The sequence below is a fragment of the Cetorhinus maximus genome, chromosome 7, assembly GCF_964194155.1.
Source record: "Cetorhinus maximus chromosome 7, sCetMax3.hap1.1, whole genome shotgun sequence".
Taxonomy (NCBI): domain Eukaryota; kingdom Metazoa; phylum Chordata; class Chondrichthyes; order Lamniformes; family Cetorhinidae; genus Cetorhinus; species Cetorhinus maximus.
In genome coordinates this window covers 42,203,539-42,229,072 of record NC_135885.1, presented here as the reverse complement: position 1 = coordinate 42,229,072, position 25,534 = coordinate 42,203,539, and positions in this window count along the sequence as shown.

Here is a 25,534-nt window from a genome sequence, read left to right as displayed (position 1 = left end):
AGAGAGATTGGGAATCACTGAGATATACAATCACTGAGAGACACTGAGAGAGATTGGGAATCACTAAGAGATATACAATCACTGAGAGATACTGAGAGAGATTGGGAATCACTGAGAGATATACAATCACTAAGAGATACTGAGAGAGATTCGGAATGACTGACAGATATATAATCACTGAGAGATACTGAGAGAGATTGGGAATCACTGAGAGATACTGAGAGAGATTTGGAATCACTGAGTGATATACAATCACTGACAGATACTGAGAGGGATTGGGAATCACTGAGGTATACAATCACTGTGACAGATATTGAGAGAGATTGGGAATCACTGAGTGATACAGTCACTGAGAGATACTGAGAGAGATTGGGAATCACTGAGCGATACAGTCACTGAAAGATACTGAGAGAGATTGGGAATAACTGAGAGATATACAATCAGTGATAGATACTGAGAGAGATTGGGAATCACTGAGAGATACAGTCACTATGAGATACTGAGAGAGATTGGGAATCACTGAGAGATATACAATCACTGACAGACACTGAGAGAGATTGGGAATCACTGAGATATACAATCACTGAGAGACACTGAGAGAGATTGGGAATCACTGAGAGATATATAATCACTGTGACAGATACTGAGAGAGATTGGGAATCACTGAGAGATACAGTCACTGTGAGATACTGAGAGAGATTGGGAATCACTGATAGTTCTACAATCACTGACAGATACTGAGAGAGATTGGGAATCAATGAGAGGTATACAATGACTGAGAGATACTGAGAGAGATTGGGAATCACTGAGAAATACAATCACTGAGAGATACTGAGCGAGATTGGGAATCACTGAGATATACAATCACTGAGAGACACTGAGAGAGATTTGAAATCACGGAGAGATATACAACCACTGAGCGATACTGAGAGTGATTGGGAATCACTGCGCGATATACAATCACTGTGACAGATGCTGAGAGAGATTGGGAATCACTGAGAAATATACAATCATGTGACAGATTCTAAGAGAGGTTCGGAATCACTGAGGCATACTGTCAATGAGAGATACTGAGAGAGATTGGTAATCACTGAGATATACAATCATTGAGAGACACTGAGAGAGATTGGGAATCACTGAGAGATATGTAATCACTGTGGCAGGTACTGAGAGAGATTTGGAATCACTGAGATATACAATCACTGAGAGATACTGAGAGAGATTGGGAATCACTGAGAGATACAATCACTGTGACAGATAGTGAGAGAGATTGGGAATGACTGAGAGATATACAATCACTGAGAGATACTGAGACAGATTGAGAATCACTGAGAGATATACAATCACTGAGATATACTGAGAGAGATTAGGAATCAATGAGAGATATTCAATCACTGTGGCAGATACTGGGAGAGAATGGGAATCACTGAGAGATATACAATCACTTTGACAGATACTGAGAGAGATTGGGAATCACTCACAGATATACAATCACTAAGAGATACTGAGACAGATTGGGAATCACTGAGAGATACAGTCACTGAGAGATACTGAGACAGATTGGGAATCACTCAGAGATATACAATCACTGAGCGATACTGAGAGAGATTGGGAATCACTGAGCGATATACAAACTCTGTGACAGATGCTGAGAGAGATTGGGAATCGCTGAGAGATATACAATCACTGTGACAGATACTGAGTGAGATTGGGAATCACTGAGAGATATACAATCACTGTGACAGATACTGAGAGAGATTGGGAATCACTGAGAGATACAGTCACTGAGAGATACTGAGAGAGATTAGGAATCACTGAGAGATACAGTCACTGAGAGATACTGAGAGAGATTAGGAATCACTGAGAGATACAGTCACTGAGAGATACTGAGAGAGATTGGGAATCACTGAGAGATACAGTCATTGAGAGATACTGACAGAGATTGGGAATCACTGAGATATACAATCACTGAGAGACACTGAGAGAGATTGGGAATCAAAGAGAGATATACAATCACTGAGCGATACTGTGAGAGATTGGGAATCACTGAGCGATATGCAATCACTGTGACAGATGCTGAGAGAGATTGGGAATCACTGAGAGAGATTGGGAATCATTGAGTGATACTGAGAAAAATTGGGAATCACTGAGAGATACAATCACTGAGAGAGATTGGGAATCGCTGAGGGATACTGAGAGAGATTGGGAATCACTGAGAGATACAATCATTATGACAGATACTGAGAGAGATTGGGAATCACTGAGATATACAATCACTGACAGATACTGACAGAGATTTGGAATCACTGAGAGATGCTGTGAGAGATTGGGAATCACTGAGATATACAATCCCTGAGAGAGATTTGGAATCACTGTGAGATACAATCACTGTGACAGATACTGAGAGAGATTGGGAATCACTGAGATATACAGTCACTGACAGATACTGAGAGAGATTGGGAATCACTGAGATATACAATCACTGAGAAATACTGAGAGAGATTGGGAATCACTGAGAGATACAATCACGGAGATAGATTCTGAGAGAGATTGCGAATCACTGATATATACAGTCACTGATAGATACTGAGAGAGATTGGGAATCACTGAGATATACAATCACTGTGACAGATACTGAGAAAGATTGGAAATGACTGAGAGATATACAGTCACTGAGAGATACTGAGAGAGATTAGGAATCACTGTGATATACAATCCCTGAGAGATACTGAGAGAGATTGGGAATTACTGCGAGATACAATCACTGTGACTGAGAGAGATTGGGAATCACTGAGATATACAATCACTGAGAGAGACTGAGAGAGATTGGGAATCAATGAGAGATAGACAATCACTGAGCGATACTGAGAGAGATTGGGAAACACTGAGAGATATACAATCACTGTGACAGATACTGAGAGAGATTGGGAATCACTGAGAGATACAGTCACTGAGAGATACTGAGAGTGATTGGGAATCACTGAGAGATACAGTCATTGAGACATACTGAGAGACATTGGGAATCACTGAGAAATACAATCACTGAGAGACACTGAGAGAGAATGGGAATCACTGAGAGATATACAATGACTGAGAGATACTGAGAGAGATTGGGAATCACTGAGAGATATACAATCACTGTGAGATACTGAGAGAGATTCGGAATCACTGAGAGATGTATAATCACTGAGAGATACTGAGAGAGATTGGGAATTACTGAGAGATACAGTCACTGAGAGATACTGAGAGAGATTTGGAATCACTGAGTGATATACAATCACTGAGAGATACTGAGAGAGATTGGGAATCACTGAGTGATGCAGTCACTGAGAGATACAGAGAGAGATTGGGAATCACTGAGAGATACAGTCACTGAGAGATACTGAGAGAGATTGGGAATCACTGAGAGACACTGAGAGAGATTGGGAATCACTGAGAGATACTGAGAGAGATTGGGAATCACTGACCGATACAGCCACTGAAAGATACTGAGAGAGATTGGGAATCACTGAGAGATATACAATCACTGACAGATACTGAGAGAGATTGGGAATCACTGAGAGATACATTCACTGTGAGATACTGAGAGAGATTGGGAATCACTGAGATATACAATCACTGAGAGATACTGAGAGAGATTGGGAATCAGTGAGAGATACAGTCACTGTGAGATACTGAGAGAGATTTGGAATCACTGAGAGATATACAATCACTGACAGATACTGAGAGAGATTGGGCATCACTGAGATATAAAATCACTGAGTGATACCGAGAGAGATTGGGAATCACTGAGATATACAATCACTGAGAGACACTGAGAGAGATTGGGAAACACTGAGAGATATATAATCACTGTGACAGGTACTGAGAGAGGTTGGGAATCACTGAGATATATAATCACTGTGACAGATACTGAGAGAGATTGGGAATCACTGAGAGATACAGTCACTGTGAGATACTGAGAGAGATTGGGAATCACTGAGAGATATACAATCACTGACAGATACTGAGGGAGATTGGGAATCGCTGAGAGGTATACAATGACTGAGAGATACTGAGAGAGATTGGGAATCACTGAGAAATACAATCACTGAGAGAGATTGGGAATCACTGAGAGATACAATCACTGAGAGAGATTGGGAATCGCTGAGGGATACTGAGAGAGAGTTGGAATCCCTGAGAGATACAATCACTGTGACAGATACTGAGAGAGATTGGAAATCACTGAGATATACAATCACTGACAGATACTGACAGAGATTGGGATTCACTGAGAGATGCTGAGAGAGATTGGGAATCACTGAGATATACAATCTCTGAGAGAGATTTGGAATCACTGAGAGATACAATCACGGTGACAGATACTGAGAGAGATTGCGAATCACTGAGATATACAGTCACTGACAGAAATTGAGGGAGATTGGGAATCACTGAGAGATATACAATCACTGAGAGATACTGAGAGAGATTGGGAATCACTGAGATATACAATCACTGTGACAGATACTGAGAAATATTGGGAATGACTGAGAGATATACAGTCACTGAGAGATACGGAGAGAGATTAGGAATCACTGTGATATACAATCACCGAGAGATACTGAGAGAGATTGGGAATCACTGAGAGATACAATCACTGTGACTGAGAGAGATTGGGAATCAATGAGAGATATATAATCACTGAGCGATACTGAGAGAGATTGGGAATCACTGAGCGATATACAATCTCTGTGGCAGATGCTGAGAGAGATTGGTAATCACTTAGAGATATACAATCACTGTGACAGATACTGAGAGAGATTGGGAATCACTGAAAGATACAGTCACTGAGAAATACTGAGAGAGATTGGGAATAACTGAGAGATACAGTCATTGAGAGATGTTGAGAGAGATTGGGAATCACTGAGATATACAATCACTGAGAGACACTGAGAGAGATTGGGAATCACTGAGAGATATACAATCACTGAGAGATACTGAGAGAGATTGGGAATCACTGAGAGATATACAATAACTAAGAGATAATGAGAGAGATTCGGAATGACTGACAGATATATAATCACTGAGAGATACTGAGAGAGATTGGGAATCACTGAGAGATACACTCATTGACAGATACTGAGAGATATTGGGAATCACTGAGATATACAATCACTGAGAGACACTGAGAGAGATTGGGAATCACTGAGAGATATATAATCACTGTGACAGGTACTGAGAGAGGTTGGGAATCACTGAGATATATAATCACTGTGACAGATACTGAGAGAGATTGGGAATCACTGAGAGATACAGTCACTGTGAGATACTGAGAGAGATTGGGAATCACTGAGAGATATACAATCACTGACAGATACTGAGAGAGATTGGGAATCAATGAGAGGTATACAATGACTGAGAGATACAGAGAGAGATTGGGAATCACTGAGAAATACAATCACTGAGAGATACTGAGCGAGATTGGGAATCACTGAGATATACAATCACTGAGAGACACTGAGAGAGATTGGGAATCACGGAGAGATATACAACCACTGAGCGATACTGAGAGTGATTGGGAATCACTGCGCGATATACAATCACTGTGACAGATGCTGAGAGAGATTGGGAATCATTGAGAAATATAAAATCATGTGACAGATACTAAGAGAGATTCAAAATCACTGAGGGATACTGTCAATGAGAGATACTTTGAGAGATTGAGAATCACTCAGAGATACAGTCATTGAGAGGTACTGAGAGAGATTGGTAATCACTGAGATATACAATCACTGAGAGACACTGAGAGAGATTGGGAATCACTGAGTGATATGTAATCACTGTGACAGGTACTGAGAGAGATTTGGAATCACTGCGATATACAATCACTGAGAGATACTGAGAGAGATTGGGAATAACTGAGAGATACAATCAGTGTGACAGATACTAAGAGAGATTGGGAATCACTAAAATATACAATCACTGCGAGATACTGAGAGAGATTGGGAATCACTGAGAGATACAATCACTGTGACAGATAGTGAGAGAGATGGGAATGACTGAGAGATATAAAATCACTGAGAGATACTGAGACAGATTGGGAATCACTGAGAGATATACAATCACTGAGATATACTCAGAGAGAGTAGGAATCACTGAGAGATATTCAATCACTGTGGCAGATACTGGGAGAGAATGGGAATCACTGAGAGATATACAATCACTTTGACAGATACTGAGAGAGATTGGGAATCACTCAGAGATATACAATCACTAAGAGATACTGAGACAGATTGGGAATCACTGAGAGATACAGTCACTGAGAGATACTGAGAGAGATTGGGAATCACTCAGAGATATACAATCACTGAGCGATACTGAGAGAGATTGGGAATCACTGAGCGATATACAAACTCTGTGACAGATGCTGAGAGAGATTGGGAATCGCTGAGAGATATACAATCACTGTGACAGATACTGAGTGAGATTGGGAATCACTGAGAGATATACAATCACTGTGACAGATACTGAGAGAGATTGGGAATCACTGAGAGATACAGTCACTGAGAGATACTGAGAGAGATTTAGGAATCACTGAGAGATACAGTCACTGAGAGACACTGAGAGAGATTGGGAATCAAAGAGAGATATACAATCACTGAGCGATACTGTGAGAGATTGGGAATCACTGAGCGATATGCAATCACTGTGACAGATGCTGAGAGAGATTGGGAATCACTGAGAGAGATTGGGAATCATTGAGAGATACAGAGAAAAATTGGTAATCACTGAGAGATACAATCACTGAGAGAGATTGGGAATCGCTGAGGGATACTGAGAGAGATTGGGAATCACTGAGAGATACAATCATTGTGACAGATACTGAGAGAGATTGGGAATCACTGAGATATACAATCACTGACAGAGATTTGGAATCACTGAGAGATGCTGTGAGAGATTGGGAATCACTGAGATATACAATCCCTGAGAGAGATTTGGAATCACTGTGAGATACAATCACTGTGACAGATACTGGGAGAGATTGGGAATCACTGAGATATACAGTCACTGACAGATACTGAGAGAGATTGGGAATCACTGAGATATACAATCACTGAGAGAGGCTGAGAGAGATTGGGAATCACTGAGATATACAATCACTGACAGATACTGACAGAGATTTGGAATCACTGAGAGATGCTGTGAGAGATTGGGAATCACTGAGATAAACAATCCCTGAGAGAGATTTGGAATCACTGTGAGATACAATCACTGTGACAGATACTGGGAGAGATTGGGAATCACTGAGATATACAGTCACTGACAGATACTGAGAGAGATTGGGAATCACTGAGATATACAATCACTGAGAAATACTGAGAGAGATTGGGAATCACTGAGAGATACAATCACGGAGACAGATTCTGAGAGAGATTGCGAATCACTGAGATATACAGTCACTGATAGATACTGAGGGAGATTGGGAATCACTGAGATATACAATCACTGTGACAGATACTGAGAAAGATTGGGAATGACTGAGAGATATACAGTCACTGAGAGATACTGAGAGAGATTAGGAATCACTGTGATATACAATCCCTGAGAGATACTGAGAGAGATTGGGAATTACTGCGAGATACAATCACTGTGACTGAGAGAGATTGGGAATCACTGAGATATACAATCACTGAGAGAGGCTGAGAGAGATTGGGAATCAATGAGAGATAGACAATCACTGAGCGATACTGTGAGAGATTGGGAATCACTGAGCGATATGCAATCACTGTGACAGATGCTGAGAGAGATTGGGAATCACTGAGAGAGATTGGGAATCATTGAGTGATACTGAGAAAAATTGGGAATCACTGAGAGATACAATCACTGAGAGAGATTGGGAATCGCTGAGGGATACTGAGAGAGATTGGGAATCACTGAGAGATACAATCATTGTGACAGATACTGAGAGAGATTGGGAATCACTGAGATATACAATCACTGACAGATACTGACAGAGATTTGGAATCACTGAGAGATGCTGTGAGAGATTGGGAATCACTGAGATATACAATCCCTGAGAGAGATTTGGAATCACTGTGAGATACAATCACTGTGACAGATACTGGGAGAGATTGGGAATCACTGAGATATACAGTCACTGACAGATACTGACAGAGATTGGGAATCACTGAGATATACAATCACTGAGAGACACTGAGAGAGATTGGGAATCAAAGAGAGATATACAATCACTGAGCGATACTGTGAGAGATTGGGAATCACTGAGCGATATGCAATCACTGTGACAGATGCTGAGAGAGATTGGGAATCACTGAGAGAGATTGGGAATCATTGAGTGATACTGAGAAAAATTGGGAATCACTGAGAGATACAATCACTGAGAGAGATTGGGAATCGCTGAGGGATACTGAGAGAGATTGGGAATCACTGAGAGATACAATCATTGTGACAGATACTGAGAGAGATTGGGAATCACTGAGATATACAATCACTGACAGATACTGACAGAGATTTGGAATCACTGAGAGATGCTGTGAGAGATTGGGAATCACTGAGATAAACAATCCCTGAGAGAGATTTGGAATCACTGTGAGATACAATCACTGTGACAGATACTGGGAGAGATTGGGAATCACTGAGATATACAGTCACTGACAGATACTGAGAGAGATTGGGAATCACTGAGATATACAATCACTGAGAAATACTGAGAGAGATTGGGAATCACTGAGAGATACAATCACGGAGACAGATTCTGAGAGAGATTGCGAATCACTGAGATATACAGTCACTGATAGATACTGAGGGAGATTGGGAATCACTGAGATATACAATCACTGTGACAGATACTGAGAAAGATTGGGAATGACTGAGAGATATACAGTCACTGAGAGATACTGAGAGAGATTAGGAATCACTGTGATATACAATCCCTGAGAGATACTGAGAGAGATTGGGAATTACTGCGAGATACAATCACTGTGACTGAGAGAGATTGGGAATCACTGAGATATACAATCACTGAGAGAGACTGAGAGAGATTGGGAATCAATGAGAGATAGACAATCACTGAGCGATAGTGAGAGAGATTGGGAATCACTGAGAGATATACAATCTCTGTGACAGATACTGAGAGAGATTGGGAATCACTGAGAGATACCGTCACTGAGAGATACTGAGAGCGATTGGGAATCACTGAGAGATATACAATGACTGAGAGATACTGAGAGACATTGGGAATCACTGAGAAATACAATCACTCAGAGACACTGAGAGAGAATGGGAATCACTGAGAGATATACAATGACTGAGAGATAATGAGAGAGATTGGGAATCACTGAGAGATATACAATCACTGTGAGATACTGAGAGAGATTCGGAATCACTGAGAGATGTATAATCACTGAGAGATACTGAGAGAGATTGGGAATCACTGAGAGATACAGTCACTGAGAGATACTGAGAGAGATTTGGAATCACTGAGTGATATACAATCACTGACAGATACTGAGAGAGATTGGGAATCACTGAGTGATGCAGTCACTGAGAGATACTGAGACAGATTGGGAATCACCAAGAGATATAGAATCACTGAGAGATGTATAATAACTGAGAGATACTGAGAGAGATTGGGAATCACTGAGAGATACAGTCACTGAGAGATACTGAGAGAGATTGGGAATCACTGAGAGATAGTCACTGAGAGATACTGAGAGAGATTGGGTATCACTGAGAGACACTGAGAGAGATTGGGAATCACTGAGAGATACAGTCACTGTGAGATACTGAGAGAGATTGGGAATCACTGAGAGATATACAATCACTGACAGATACTGAGAGAGATTGGGAATCACTGAGATATATAATCACTGTGACAGATACTGAGAGAGATTGGGAATCACTGAGAGATACAGTCACTGAGAGATACTGAGAGAGATTGGGAATCACTGAGAGATACAGTCACTGAGAGATACTGAGAGAGATTGGGTATCACTGAGAGACACTGAGAGAGATTGGGAATCACTGAGAGATACAGTCACTTTGAGATACTGAGAGAGATTGGGAATCACTGAGAGATATACAATCACTGACAGATACTGAGAGAGATTGGGAATCACTGAGATATATAATCACTGTGACAGATACTGAGAGAGATTGGGAATCACTGAGAGATACAGTTACTGAGAGATACTGAGAGAGATTGGGAATCACTGAGAGATATACAATCACTGACAGATACTGAGAGAGATTGGGAATCACTGAGAAGTATACAATCACTGAGAGATACTGAGAGAGATTCAGAATCAGTGAGATATACAATCACTGAGAGATACTGAGAGAGATTGGGAATCACTGAGGTATACAATCACTGCGAGACACTGAGAGAGATTGGGAATCACTGAGAGATATAGAGTCACTGAGCGATACTGAGAGAGATTGGGAATCACTGAGCGATATTCAATCACTGTGACAGATTCTGAGAGAGATTGGGAATCACTGAGAGATATACAATCACTGACAGATACTGAGAGAGATTGGGAATCACTGAGATATACAATCACTGAGAGACACTGAGAGAGATTGGGAATCACTGAGAGATATAGAATCACTGAGCGATACTGAGAGAGATTGGGAATCACTGAGCGATATACAATCACTGTGACAGATTCTGAGAGAGATTGGGAATCACTGAGAGATTTACAATCACTGACAGATACTGAGAGAGATTAGGAATCACTGAGATATACAATCACTGAGAGACACTGAGAGAGATTGGGAACCACTGAGAGATATAGAATCACTTAGCGATACTGAGAGAGATTGGAAATCACTGAGAGATACAGTCACTGAGAGATACTGAGAGAGATTGGGAATCACTGATAGATATACAATCACTGACAGATACTGAGAGAGATTGGGAATCACTGGGAGGTATACAATTACTGAGAGATACTGAGAGAGATTGGGAATCACTGAGATTTACAATCACTGAGAGATACTCAGAGAGATTGGGAATCACTGAGATATACAATCACTGTGAGAGATTCTGAGAGAGATTGGGAATCACTGAGAGATATACAATCACTGAGAGATACTCAGAGAGATTGGGAATCACTGAGCGAGATTGGAAATCACTGAGAGATACTGAGAAAGATTGGGAATCACTGAGAGATACTATCACTGAGAGAGATTGGGAATCGCTGAGGGATACTGAGAGAGATTTGGAATCACTGAGAGATACAATCACTGTGACAGATACTGAGAGAGATTGGGAATCACTCAGATATACAATCACTGACAGATACTGACAGAGATTGGGAATCACTGAGAGATATACAATCACTGACAGATACTTAGAGAGATTGGGAGTCACTGAGATATACAATCACTGTGACAGATACTGAGAGAGATTGGGAATCACTGAGAGATATACAATCACTGTGACAGATACTGAGAGAAATTGGGAATCCGAGAGATATACATTCACTGTGACAGATACTGGGAGAGATTGGGATTCACTGAGATACACAATCACTGTGTCAGATACTGAGGGATATTGGGAATCACTGAGATATACAATCACTGTGACAGATACTGGGAGAGATTGGGAATCACTGACAGATTTATAATCACTGTGACAGATACTGAGAGAGATTGGGAAACACTGAGATATTTAGTCACTGAGAGATACTGAGACAGATTGGGAATCACGGAGATATACAATCACTGTGACAGATATTGAGAGAGATTGGGAATCACTGTGAGAGAGATGGAGAATCACTCAGAGATGGAGAATCAAAGAGAGAATAGCTGTGAAATTCTGAGAATCTCTGACTGAGACTGAGAATTACTGAAAGAGACTGTGAATCACACAGAGAGATGAATCACTGAGAAAGAGATGGATAATCACACAGACTGAGAATCACATGCTGAGAATCACTGTGTGAGGGAATTCAAATCACAGAGATGCAGAATCACTGAGAGAGACTGAGAATCAACCATAATAAGTTATATTTATATGTTTAAAACCATAAAACCTCCCAGGGCATTTCACAGGAGCATTATAAAACAAAATACCACACTGAGTCACATAAGGAGATATTAGGCCAGATGACCAAAAGCTTGGTCAAAGAGGTGGTTTTAAGGAGTGTCATAAAGGAGCAAACTGAGGTAGAGAGGTGCACGAGGAGGGCATTCCAGAGCTTAGGGCTTGGGCAACTGAAGGCATGACCACCAATGGTGCATCAATTAAAATTGAGGACGCTCAAAAGATTAGAATTAGAAGAGCACAGGTAACTCAGGGTTATGGGACTCGAGGAGTTTTCAGAAATAGGAAAGGGCAAGGCCATGGAGGGATTTCAAAACAAGGATGAGAATTTTAAAATCAAAGATGTTGCTGGACCAAGAACCAATGTTCGCCATCTCTCAGTGAGCACAGGGTGATAGGTTGAACAGGACCTGATGTGAGTTCGGACAAGGGCAGCATTGTTTTGGATGACCTCAAGTTTTTGGAGGGTAGAATGTGGGAAACCAGCCAGGTATGCATTAGAATAGTCTAAACAAGAGGCAAAGACATGAACAAGGGTTTCAGCAGGATATTGACTGATACATGAGCGAAGTTAGATAATGTAAATGAGGTGGAAATAGGTGGTCTAAATAATGGCATGAATATATGGTCAGAAGCCCATGGCTGGGTTAAATATGATTCCAAGGTTGTGAACAGTCTGGTTTTAGTTTCAGATGGTTGCCAGAGAATGGCATGGAGTCAGTAGCCTCCACTTCATTCTCCTGAGCACACTTCAGAAACTCTTTAGTTCTATTACACTATTACTATCCCAGTCTATGGTAAGATGGTTAAAGGCCCCCCCTTATAACTACTCTATAATTATTGCAGCTCTTCATAATTCCCTTGCAAATTAGTTCCCCTATATCTTTCCCACTATTAGCTAGGTCAAAATCCTGGAATTTCCTTCCTAACAGCACTGTGGGTGTACCTACACCAGTTGGACTACAGCGGTTCAAGAAGTCAGCTCACCACCACCTTCTCAAGAGCAATTAGGGATGGGCAATAAATGCTGGCCTAGCCACTGATGCCTGCATCCCATGGAATAAAAGAAAAACTAAGTGAGCTATGGAGTGAACCCAGTAGTGTAATGGTACCTCCATTGCTTCTTAACTCTAACCAAATAAATTCTGTCCTTAAACCCTCTAGGATATCCTCTCTCTTCAGGACTGTAATCTTCTCCTTAATACAGCCAGCCCTCCTTTCCTTTCTTCTCTATCTTTCAGAACACCTTGGGGTGAATTTTATGGCCCCTGCCAGCAAATTTGAAGGTGGGGTACACATAAAATAAAGCGGGTGGCTAGCCCGCCACCTTCCTGCCCACCCTTGACCTGTCCCCGATATTACAGTGGGCAGGTAAGGTGTCAAGGTGTCAGGCAGCCTGCCCACCCATAGGCCTATTGAGGCTCTTAAGTGGACAATTAACTGCCACTAGGGCCTCATTCTGCTTCCCATCTGTGGGGAAAGTTGGAAGCAAGGCGGGCAGCTCAGCGGCTTTGACGGTGTGGGATGCTGTTGGGCAGGAAGTGGGTACCTCTTTTGGGGGTCTCTTATGCCTATAGGGGACACCTCACGTCCAAGATGGTATCCCCCTTTGTTCCTTCCCTGAGCATCTCCAAACTGACCCCCCCATCCCCTTCCCCCATGCTGGGGTCTTCCAGACATGCCTGCCCCAAATTCCCAGACTTGTCTGAAGTCCGGGAAACATCTTCACTTCTTCGTGCAAACTGGTTGTTGTCCCAAAAGTGGCCCCTACTGTCTTCTGGTAGCTCTGTGACTACAGAGCTACCAGCCAATCAGATTAGCTTGCAGCTCTTTAGGGTGGGACTTCCTGTCCCTGAGGGCAGATGTCCCACTTTGCAATAAATAAGGCCCCCCACCCCCACGCAGTGCAATATCACTCTGGGGCAACCAGATTTCACCTTGGTGAGCTGTGCTGACTGACTGTTAGGCAGGGGGGATGGGGCAGGCCAGGGTGATAACCATCCATTATTTTAAGGGATTGTCCCATATCTGAGCCTACTGTCCCATGTCCCAGGCTGCATGGTGCTGGGACGCTGTTTGCCCTGTAATAAGTACCTTTAAATGTGGCGCATGCACAGTACCTGTCCTCCTCCTGTTTGCCCACTCCAACAGTTCTGACCCACAGCTACACACACACCCTGTCCCCCCGCCCCACATTGCGCTCCAACAGCTTTGAACAGCTTTGGCCATATCCCACCACCACTCCCACCATCACAGGTTTGGCAGTAACCCCCCCCGACAATTCTCACACCACTGGCACAACCCCCCACCTCCAGCAACCACCCCCCACCCACCCCGCCCCCTCCCACTTGTATGGATCCTATGGCAGGCCTCCCTTAATTTTCTTCATGAGAGCTAGTCACACTGTGGCAAGCAATCTGTCCCTTTATAAAATCAACCTCCTTGTATCCAGGAATATTTAGTACCCAGTCTTGCTCTTTTTTGACCCAGGTCACCAGATCACAACATCATATTTCCACATGGTTCTCTGTGCCTGCAACTGACCAACCATTTTTGACCACACTCCCTGCATTCACATACATGCACAGTAAACCTAATTTAAACTTAATTTCATCCCCCTTACTCTGAATCTACCTAATGCCTAACCATTTCTTACCCTAGTGCTACCTGTCTTTCCCAAATCTTTGTACAGCTTGTTTATCATCTCTAAGGTTACCTCCTGATTCTCATCCTCCTGCCAAGTTAGTTTAACTTAGAATTATAATCACTGACAAAGAAAGACTGAGAATCACCAAGAGGGTTAGACTGACAATCCATGATAGAGAGAGAGAGACTGAGAATCACAGAGACACTGAGAATCACCAAGTGTTAGACTGAGAATCACTGAGAGGGATAGGCTGGGAATCATAGAGAGAGAGAGGGAGACTTAGAATCACCAAGAGGTTTGAACTGAGAATCACTGCGAGGCAGTCTGAAAATAATGGATAAGTAGAGGCTGGGAATCATTGGGAGAGAGACTGGAAATCACTGTGAGAGATGGCGAATCACAGAGAGAGACTGGAATCATTGGGAGAGAGAGCGACAATCACTGAGAGAGAGAGATGGAGAATAAGAGAGAGGGAGAACGAGAGAGACTGAGAATCATCAAGAGAGAGATGGAGCATCACAAAGTGAGACTGATAATCACTGAGAGTGACTGAGAATCATTGACAGAGCAAGACAGAGAATCACCAAGAGAGAAAGACTAAGAATGAGGGAGAGAGACTGTGAAACACTGAAAGAGACTGGGAATCACAGAGAGAGAATGAAAGTCACAGAGAGGGAGACTGAGAAACACAGAAAGAGCGAGAGAGAGGAAATCAATGTGAAAGACAGAGAATCAAAGAGACTGAATATCAGAGAGAGACTAAAAATCACAGAGAGATACTGAGAATCTCAGAGACAGAATCAGTGAGAGAGAGATTGAGAACCTCAGAGAAACTGGGAATCCCAAGGGAGGCTGAGAATCACTGAGACTGACACTGAGAATCACTGAGACTCAGTGAGAGAGGGTATTAAAATCACAAAGTATGAGACAGAAAACCTCAGAGAGAGAGAGCGTGAGACTCAGAATCATTGAGGTTCTGATTATTGTTACATGCTCAAAGACTACTGTCTTTCTAGTGTAGTATCTTTACTGAGCTGAATGTAAGATGGCTGCCTGCAGGGAATCCCTCATGGCAGAGGTCACATGACTACAGCAAGCCAGATAGGACTTGTAGCAATGATTACATTTCAAAACCCAAACAACCCCCTTTTCATAATGAACAAAAGACACAAACGCCACTGATGACAAGTTTGCATGCACTATCATGCGTAACTGTGTGTTACTCAAGTTACCCACTATAACACAACTGTTCTCATGCATTAACCAACTGTTTGTTATTCTCATTAGTCGCTGCTCATGCTTTGCATACATAGTCATTAAGGTTGTGCAGGCTTCTTAATGATACCCATGTGCACTGGCATTGGCTGTTCATCTGGGTGATGGTCCCTCTTCAGGGAGTGTCATTCCTGTGGCACTTGTTGTTGCTGTGGTAACTGTTGCTGTTGTTCCATTAGCATTGTTGGGGACTGGTGGACCTCTGGGAGTGATGATTGTTCTGTACTCTGTGCAGCTGGTGAGATCCCATCTTCCTGATCAGCTGCCTGCAGTGAAGGAATAGCTTCTCTAGTTGATCATATATGCCTGTGCTGGTATCTCTGGTCATTCATTCCATCACGTACAATCGAGGTGACAACTGCTCTACACATGTCTCACGTTGCCAAGGGCTGACTACTGTTGAGAGCATTGAAGGTTTGTACCCTGATGGGCTCTCCAATGTTCAACTCTGGTAATGGTTTGGCAGTCTTGTCAAAATGAAATTTGCCTTTCTGCCGTTACACCTTGATTTTTTCTGTCACGCCTGTCACTACTTCTGGTTTCAGTAGCTTTTTTGCTATTGGAAAAGTATTTTGGGTGCAGCGTGACACTAGTCTTTGGACTGGACTCCTTTCCATGCCTTCAGTCAGTGTGTTTCTCCACTCAAGGATTGCCTTGTATACACCTGAACTAGATTTGCTTCATTTCTTCATGATTCCTTTAGTGATTTTCACTGCCGCCTCAGCCTTTCCTGGGGATAATGTGGTGATGATGTATAATGTTGAATTTCCCGATCCTTTGTGAAGCGCCTGAATTCTTCGCTGATGAACTGAGGACCAATATCATTCACCACAATGTCTGGAATGCTGTAATGACTGAAGTATGCTTTCAAGCATTCTACTATTGCTCCTGTCGTCATTGAAGTCAGCTGGTCTACCTCCCAGTAGTCAGAATTGTAGTCCACAGTGACAAGATAATCAGCTCCTGCTATAGTGAAGAGGCCAACTCCCAGCTTCATCCATGGTCTTTCTGGAATGTCATGCATCACCAATGGCTCTCTAGCTTGTTTAGCTTGGTACTCATTAGAAGCACTGCAGGGGCCAATGTGGTCTTTGCTCATTTTTGGCTAGTAGAACACTTCTCTTGCCTTTCTCATGGTCGATTCAATTCCTTCATGGTTTGCATGGATGTGCTTCAGCATTTCTCCTCTCATCTCCTGAGGGATGATGACTCTATTTCTTTTGTACAAGATGCCATATTGGACTGTCATTTCATCTCTATATGCCCAATATGCTCTTGGGACCACAGGTGTGTCCTTGATACTCTCAGGCTATCCTTTCATCACTACTTCTTGCAGCACTTGGAGAGTTGCACCTCATTTGGTAGTTTGCTTAATTTGACCAAGGCGTGTGTCTGTCATATTCAATGTCTCTGCTGGGTTGATGACTTTCAGCGCATGTCATGCTGCTGCTTCACATTGAATCTGGAAGATTTCACATTCTGTTGTGGCATCCTCAACACTTTTCACAGGGGATGCTGCTCTCGACAGCATGTCAGCGATGTACCTCTGTTTCCCTTGCGTGTATGTCATGTCATGTCATGATATCTCTGTAAATGAAGTAACAGTCTTTGCAGATGCTTTGGAGCAGATAGTAGCAGTTTGAGAAAAATGCTTTGAAGTGGCTTGTGGTTGGACTCCACTGTTACTTTGTCTTTCCCAAACAGATATTGATGAAAATGCTCACAAGCAAAAACAATAGGAAACAATCTTTCTCAATCTGTGCGTAGTGTCATTCAGTTTGCGTTAATGCCCTGGATGCAAATGCGACTGGTTGTCCTTGCTGCATTAGGGTTGCTCCAAGACCTGTCTCGCTGGCATCATCAAAAGGTGACTTCATCATTGATGTCATAGTACTTCAGCACTGGTGTCGTCACTAGTTGTTTGATTTTTGTGAATGCTGCTTTTTATTCTGTACCCCAGTACCACTGCAGATCCTTGGCAGTGAGCTTGTGTAATGATTCACACTCTGTCGACAAATTAGGCAAAAATGTAGCTAAAATGTTCATGAATCCAACAAATCATTGCACTGCTTTCACATCTGCTGGTTGCTACATTGCTGCTATGGCTCTCACCTTGTCAGGATCTGGGTGAAGACCTTTTGCTGTCAGTACATGGTCTATGTATTTGACTTCAGGCATCTTCAATTACCTTTTTTTTCTTGTTCAGCTTCATGTTCATCTGGCAGGTTCTCTCTAACAGTCATATTAAATTCTGATCATGATCAACAATGGCTTCTTCCATTGTGTCTCCACATCCATAGACTAATAGATCATCTATTATGGTTTCCATTCCAGGAAGATCTTCCAGAATACTGTTAGAAAACTGCTGCTTTCATCCAGCTTCACTTGCCAGTAACCATCCTTCACATCTAGGGTAGTGAATATCTTTGCCTTCACAACATGCGGCAAATTCCCTTGATGGTTGGCATGGGGTACTTAGATCACTTCAACGCTTTATTTAGATCTTTTGGGTCTAAGTATACTCTCAGCTTTCCAGGTTGTTTCACTGCTACCATGCTGCTAATCCAGTCTGTAGGAGTTGTCACTTTTTTGATTACTCCCCTCTTTTCCAGCTCTTCTATCTTGTTTTTTAGGCTCAACTTGAGGGCAGCTGGAACTCTTGTTGGCAGATGCTGAACTGGTCTTACAGCCTCATATACTTCTAGATGATATTGTCCTGGTAAACATTCCAACCCTGTAAACATATCTTTATACTCCTCTAGGATCTGTCCAGCAGTCAATGGTTTTGTGTGTTGTGACACGTTATAAATCTGTTGGCACATTTAGGGTTACCAGTCCAAGCTTTAGTCTTGGTCCAGCTGAGATGAGTGGCTGTTGTGTACCATCTATGATCTGGAACTCCAGATCTTCATTTCTTCCATTTGCACTGGGCTGTCAAACTAATTTGTCCTCTCGGTGTGAGTATCATGCCATCATATAGCCTCAACCTTACTTTCAAGGGCTTCATTTTTGGATGGCCATTTTGAGCCACTTTGCACAGGTCTGTGAAGGTCATGATGCTGCATGACGCAGCAGTTTGTATCTGACACTTCATGTTCACTTGATGCTCTCCTTCTGCGGTCATCATTCTAATAGTCACAAACCATTTATCACCTATAGATTTCATGGAACCAGCCCGTTGTATGGTGTACAGTGCTTCATCAGTCTCTGCTGCTGATATTTCTCCAGTGGCCATTTGTTTAGGCCTGTTTTGCTTCTTTCCAGCCAAACACTGCTGTGCGAAATGAATCTGTTCCTTGCAGTAAAATACTGCTTTCCCCATGCTGGAAAATCCTTCTTTTCTTTTGTATGATGTCCTCCGCAGTATTTGCATCCTTTGCCCGCGATTGTTCTGCTCTTTTGGCCTGAAATGTCTCTTAGCATAATGGGCAGGATTTTGAGTTCAGCAGGCACCCGCGATTGGTGGGCCCAGAAGCAGCCGGAGAACGGACTCCTGACCGTGATCGGCCCCCAACTTCGATTTCACGCTGGCTGGCCAATTAATGGCCAGCCAGTGTGAAAGGTGGGCTGAAAGGCTCAGCACTGCTGGGGTGGGGATGGGAGGAGGGCAAGGGCTGAAGTCAGCACAGGTGCAGGGGAGTGCTCACAGGAAGCTCCCTGAAGACAGGGAGCTGCCTCAGGGAGCTGAAGAATTTAAAATGCCAAAAATAAAGATTGTAAAAACAGTGAAAAAATGCCCACGCATCAGAATCAATCACCAGAACACATACCAGATGAAAATTCTGTGCAAACATTATTTTTTTAAATTAATATCGGAAACCTCATCCTGCCCTTGGATAAGATTTCCTCAAAAAGGCAAAGGCCGCCTGGCCGATTCGCCTGCCCGCCAATCGTAACGTTGGACAGACAGTGAAAAATCACGGTTGATTAATATGTTAATGGACTTTATAGGCCTCTTAGTTGTTGGGGGGATTGCTGCTGACTCTTGCAAGTACACGATGACATCGGGACTCTCGCCTGACATCATCATGCGCTACTTCATGCTTGAGTGTGTTGGGCATGCACCCGCACACTGAGCAAAAAATTCTGTCCAATATATCTCCTGGTCAGTTCTGCCATACATGTGCTCTAGCTGATGTTTTACAACTTCCATGTTTCTGCATACGTCTATCGCTTTCTTCTCTCTCTGTAGACTTGCACTCACTGTCGGATCTCTTATGCCTAAGACAATTCTATCTTTAATGAGATCATCTTTTCGTTGCCTGAATTTACATGATTCTGAAAGCTATATTACTGCAGTCACATATTGACCAATGGATTCTTTTTCACCTTAAGCCCTAATGTTGAACACATACCATTCATAAGTTAGGTTCACTTGGTTCTCAAAGCATGCTTTCTAGGTTTCAAAATCTTTTGCTCTCTGTTTTTTCTGTTCTTCTGATAGATTTAAGGTGGAATACAATTTGCATCTATCTCTTCCCAGCAGTGTAAAAAGTGTTGCTGTTCGTATCCGTTCTGGTTTGTTAATTTAATCCGTTGCAATCTTGTAGTTTTGCCATTGCAAGTAGAAAAATTGCCAGTTTGCTGCATATCTGCTTTCATTTAGACAGGAGCTGGGAGTGGAACATTTACAGCCATTTATGTTTCACCTGGTATTTTACTTGCAGCCTTCAGCTTGTGTTAACCTTCCCTTGTCCATGTTTTTTTTTCAACAGCTTTTAGCAGATTGGGACATTTCAGTATTCCTCTTTCAGTAGCTCTGGCTTCTCTTCCAGCTTTTCAAAATTCAATCTCAGCTCCACTTCTGACACCATGTTACAAGCTACTACAGTCTTTCTAATGTAATGTCTTTATTGAACCGAATGTAAGATGGCTGCCTGCAGGAAGAACCTCATGGCAGAGGTCACATGACTACAGCAAGCCAGATAGGATATGTAGTAATGATTGCATTTCAAACCCAACAAAAATCAGAGAAAGACTGAGAATCTGAGAGAGACTTTGAAACACTGAGTGAGACTGAGAATTATTGAGAGGGTAATAGAATTATTGACAGAGACTGAGAACCACAGAGAGATTGAGAATCACTATGGGAGTCTGTGAGTCATGAGAGAGACAGAATCACTGAGAAAGAGACAGGGAAACATTGAGAGAGAGATTCAGAATCACTGAGAGAGAGAGAATGGGAATCACCAAAGGAGAGAGACTGAGAATCATTGAGAGAGTGGGAGAGACTGAGATTCAGAGAGAGACTGAGATTCACTGAGGCCAGAATTTTTCACTGAGTGGGTGGGTTGCGCCCGACCCACTCGACTGTAAAATAGTGCGTGATGACGTCGGGCGAGCGTCCCGACGTCATCGCGCAGTCGCGGGATATTTTCTGTCTGCGGGCACATGCTAAACTCGGAAGCGCGCCCACTGACAATTAAGAGGGCTATTAAGCCCATTAACGGCACAATTAACTGGGATTCTTCACTGCCCGTTCAACGTTACGGTTGGCGGGTGGGTGAATCAGCCAGATGGCGTTTGCATTTTTCAGGAAACCTCATCCAAGGGCGGGATGAGGTTTCCGTTATTAAATTTTAAAAAAATCTATGCACAGAATTTTTATAATGTCTATGCTCAGGTGACTGCTTGTGTTGCATGGACATTTTTTCCCAGATTTAAAAATCTTTATCTGATACTTTTGAAGTGTTCAGCTCCCCAAGGCAGCTTTCTGCCTTCAGGGAGCTTTCTGTGAGCGCTCCCCCTCACCCATGCTGGCTTCAGCGTTTGCCTACCTCCTGCCCCTAACCCAGGAAGCGATGATCATCTCAGTGTGTGCTTCATGCTGGCTGACCGTTAATTGGCCAGCCAGCATGAAATCACAGCCGGGGGCCAATCGCAGGTGGCAGTTCGTTCCTTGGCCGCTCCCGGGCCCGCTGATCATGCCCGCATGCCAACCTAAAAATCCTACCCTGAGAGAGAGAGACTGAGAATCACTGAGAGAGTGGGAGAGATTGAGAATCACAGGGTTAAAAACTGAAAATCACTGTGAGAGAGAGAGAGAGAGAGACTGAAATTCACAGAGAAAGTGGGAATCAAAGGAAGAGAGATCGTGAATCACAGAGACACTGAGAAGTAGGGTTCAAAATACATTGGGGTGCTGGGCGAATTCACTCCCAAAAGCCCCCAAAATACCCAGGAAAATTCAATCACAGAGAGTGACCAATGAGAGGAAAGTCACCCCTGTACCTGGAAGTGACAGAATCGGTGAGAAGCTGCTCCTCCAATCACAGGCTGTTTCTCTCCCACACTTGCTAGTGAACATATCAACAGCAAATGCAGGAAAGAAACAGCCTGTGATTGGAGGAGCAGTGAGCAATGGGGAAAGTGAGTGGCAGCTTGAGCGCTGGATGGCAGTGGTGAGAGAGGCTGCTGGGAGGAGAGGGTCTGCAGGGGAGCGAGGCTGCATGGTGGAAGAGGCCACAATGGCGTAAGCTGCAGGGGAGGGTGGTGGGGGAGAGGCTGCAGGCCGGGTGCGAGGCTGAAGAGGGTGGGGAAAGGCTGTGGAGGAGGGAGAGGCTGTCGGGGAGGAGAGGTTGTGAGGGGGAGTGAGGCTGTGGGGGAGGGAAAAGGTGGAGGGGGGCTGAAAGGCTGCAGGGAGGGGAGAGGCTCCAGGGAGGGGAGAGGTTTCAGGATGGGAGAGGCTGCAGGGAGGGGAGAGGCTGCAGGTGGGGAGATGATGCAGGGGATGGAGAGGCTGCAGGGAGCGGGGAAGAGAGGCTGCAGGGGCAGAATGAGAGGCTGCGGTGAGGAGGGTAACCACAAGGGTGACACCGAGGGGGGCTGCGAGGGAGAGGGACTGTGAGGGGGAGAGAGAGACTGGCGATGGGGAGAGAGGTTGCAAAGGTGAAAGAAGCTGTGAAGGAGAGAGAACAGTTTTAAACCCACCAACAAATGAATATTCAGCTAAATGGGTGCCAGGAAAACTTGAAGCCACTGAGATAATGAATTCTTTGCAAATGAATGTGGAGTCTCTAGTTTAAGGCTGCATAAGTTCAGGAGCTACTGGATGGAGACAAATGTAATGGATGTTATTGTAATGAACACCGTGTTAATTGGATAATTTAATACTGAAAAGTTTAATTTCATAAGAAAGATTTGCTTTGATGTTATCACATCTCAAATTGTTTCACATACTGTGAATCACTCAAGGTGCAGTGACTGTGTTCAAGCCAAACATGCAACCATTTTGCATATACTAAGGCCCCAGTTAGCATGAATGAGAAAAAGGCCCCTAAAAACCAAAAAGTAGCCTCGAAAATCAAAAAGTAGCCCTTAAAAAGAGAACACCTCAAGAAGAGCCCTCGAAAAAATAATTATTTTGACACCTGCTGAGAAGCCCTGAGAGAGTTAGTCTGAGAATCACTGAGAGGGTTAGACTGAGAATCACTGAGAGGGTTAAACTGAGAATCACTGAGAGGGTTAGACTGAGAATCACTAAGAGACAAACTGAGAATCACTGGGAGAGACTGTATCACTGACAGAGAGAGAGAGAGTGGGGGGAGAGTACGAGAGTGGGGAACAGAGAATCGCTGAGAGAAGGACCTCAAATGACTGAGAGACAGAATCATTGGGAAAGACTAAAAGTCACTGAGAGAAACTGAGAGCCACAGAAAGGGACTGAGATTCATCGAGGGAGAGAGACTATGAAACACTGAGATAGAGACTTAGAATCATTATGAGAGAAATTGAGAGTCACCGAGGAGAGATTGAGTATCACAGAGAGATTGAGAAGAGGTTTGGAAGGGGTCCGATGTTACATGAGAAACCCAGAAGAAAATTCAATGTATCTGTCAGTGGCTGTTTCACTTAACCAGCTCTCATGAGTATTTTACATCTGGTTTGGCATCCACTGTATAGCTATGGGCGCAATGAGGATATGCATGTCGTAATTTCTACTCCACTATTTAAAGGGCTAAATTGAAAATGGAATTTGGAAGAGTTAGAGTTGGAGACAAAAGAAGGTAAGGTGTGAAAATGGATTCCAGACTAGCAAAGTCGGTTCAGTGATATCTTACTTGATGTGCTGTCGGGGTCAGTGGGGAGCTGGCGATGGATACTCTTCCCCAGCAGCAGGAGCATACTGTCTCTCTCATGAAATTAGTGCAGAAATTGCTTTAATGACCTAACCAGATCAGGAAAGGTGATACAGTTGCATATTCACCTATATCCTTGTGTGTGTGTCACCCCACCCCCTCCATCCGCCTTGTCAAGCCTACACTATCACATCACTTTTTGCATCCAGTTATTTTGCAGGTGTACCCCTCCTCTTTCTATGCATTTCATCAATCCTCATCTATCCATCCACCACTTCCACTTACCCTCATCCTTGAGCAATTTCATGCCTCCCTCTCATGGTCACCCTCACCTAATGCACCTCATCCATCACATGAACAAATGCCACTCATTGGTCTTTCTTTCCGTCGTTGTAGGACGAGAGCACAGAGTATGAGGGGGAGGGAGAGAACCAGAGGTGGACCTCAACAAACTTCCCAAATCAGAATACAGAGGAGGAGCACAGGAGATCAATGGAGTTTCAGCATCCCTGGCATCATGCCCAGTACAGACATGAAGATATTACAAATTTTAAAACTGTATTTTGTTTTAAAAATGGACACCAAAAACTGTTTAAGATAGCTGGAGCATGACTTCTTAGGCATTGTTGGACGATAAAGTCTGCAGCCAATACCTGATTAAATATGGACCCAAGTGAAGGAATGCCACAGCCACTTGTTAGATTCACACGTCTCTTTGTTTAAGAATGGACCAAAACTTACAGACAAATGGGTTTGCAGACATCTTATGTTCATGTTTCTCCAGACATCAAAACTCCACGGGTGGTAGACAAATATGAAATGGATCCCATTGACCTTTCATTGTATTGTGATGGCTCCATATCCAAACACAAAGAACTTGTATGTCTCAAACTCTCAAAGTATGAAAGGCTGCAACACGGGATGTGTATCATCCCAACCCACCACCTTTTTTGGAAGGAGGATTTTAGACTCGTCACAGGTCACATGGTTAAGACAGCCATGCTTGTTACCTGTTCTTTTAAAAATAACAACAGGAGATGTTCAGATCGAAAACACCATGATGGATACCATCAGAAGCACCATCTAAGCCACTGCAAGACAATTATGCGGCCAAGCTAAAACAGCTATACCCAGAAAGTTGGAGAAGGATTGGCCCCCAACTGCTCCAACACCAAGTTCAGAGCCAACCTCCTGGCAATTCAATTACAAGAAATCTCACAGCTTACTAAGAATCCTCTGCTTTTACAAGACCTGCACTCCAGCTTAAGCATTAATTCATCCAAGAAACTAAAGGACTGCTGTGAGAGAGAGTGAAATAATTCCAGACTGAAATCGTATTTTTTTCTTCATCTGTATCTACTCCTTCTGTGTGTGTGTGATAGTGTGTAAGATGTTGTGTTTAAACTTCCTCTCCAAGTGTGTGATAATAAATAATCTTCTTTACTTTTTAAATTCACAAAAGCTTGCTGCTGGAAATCATTTAAA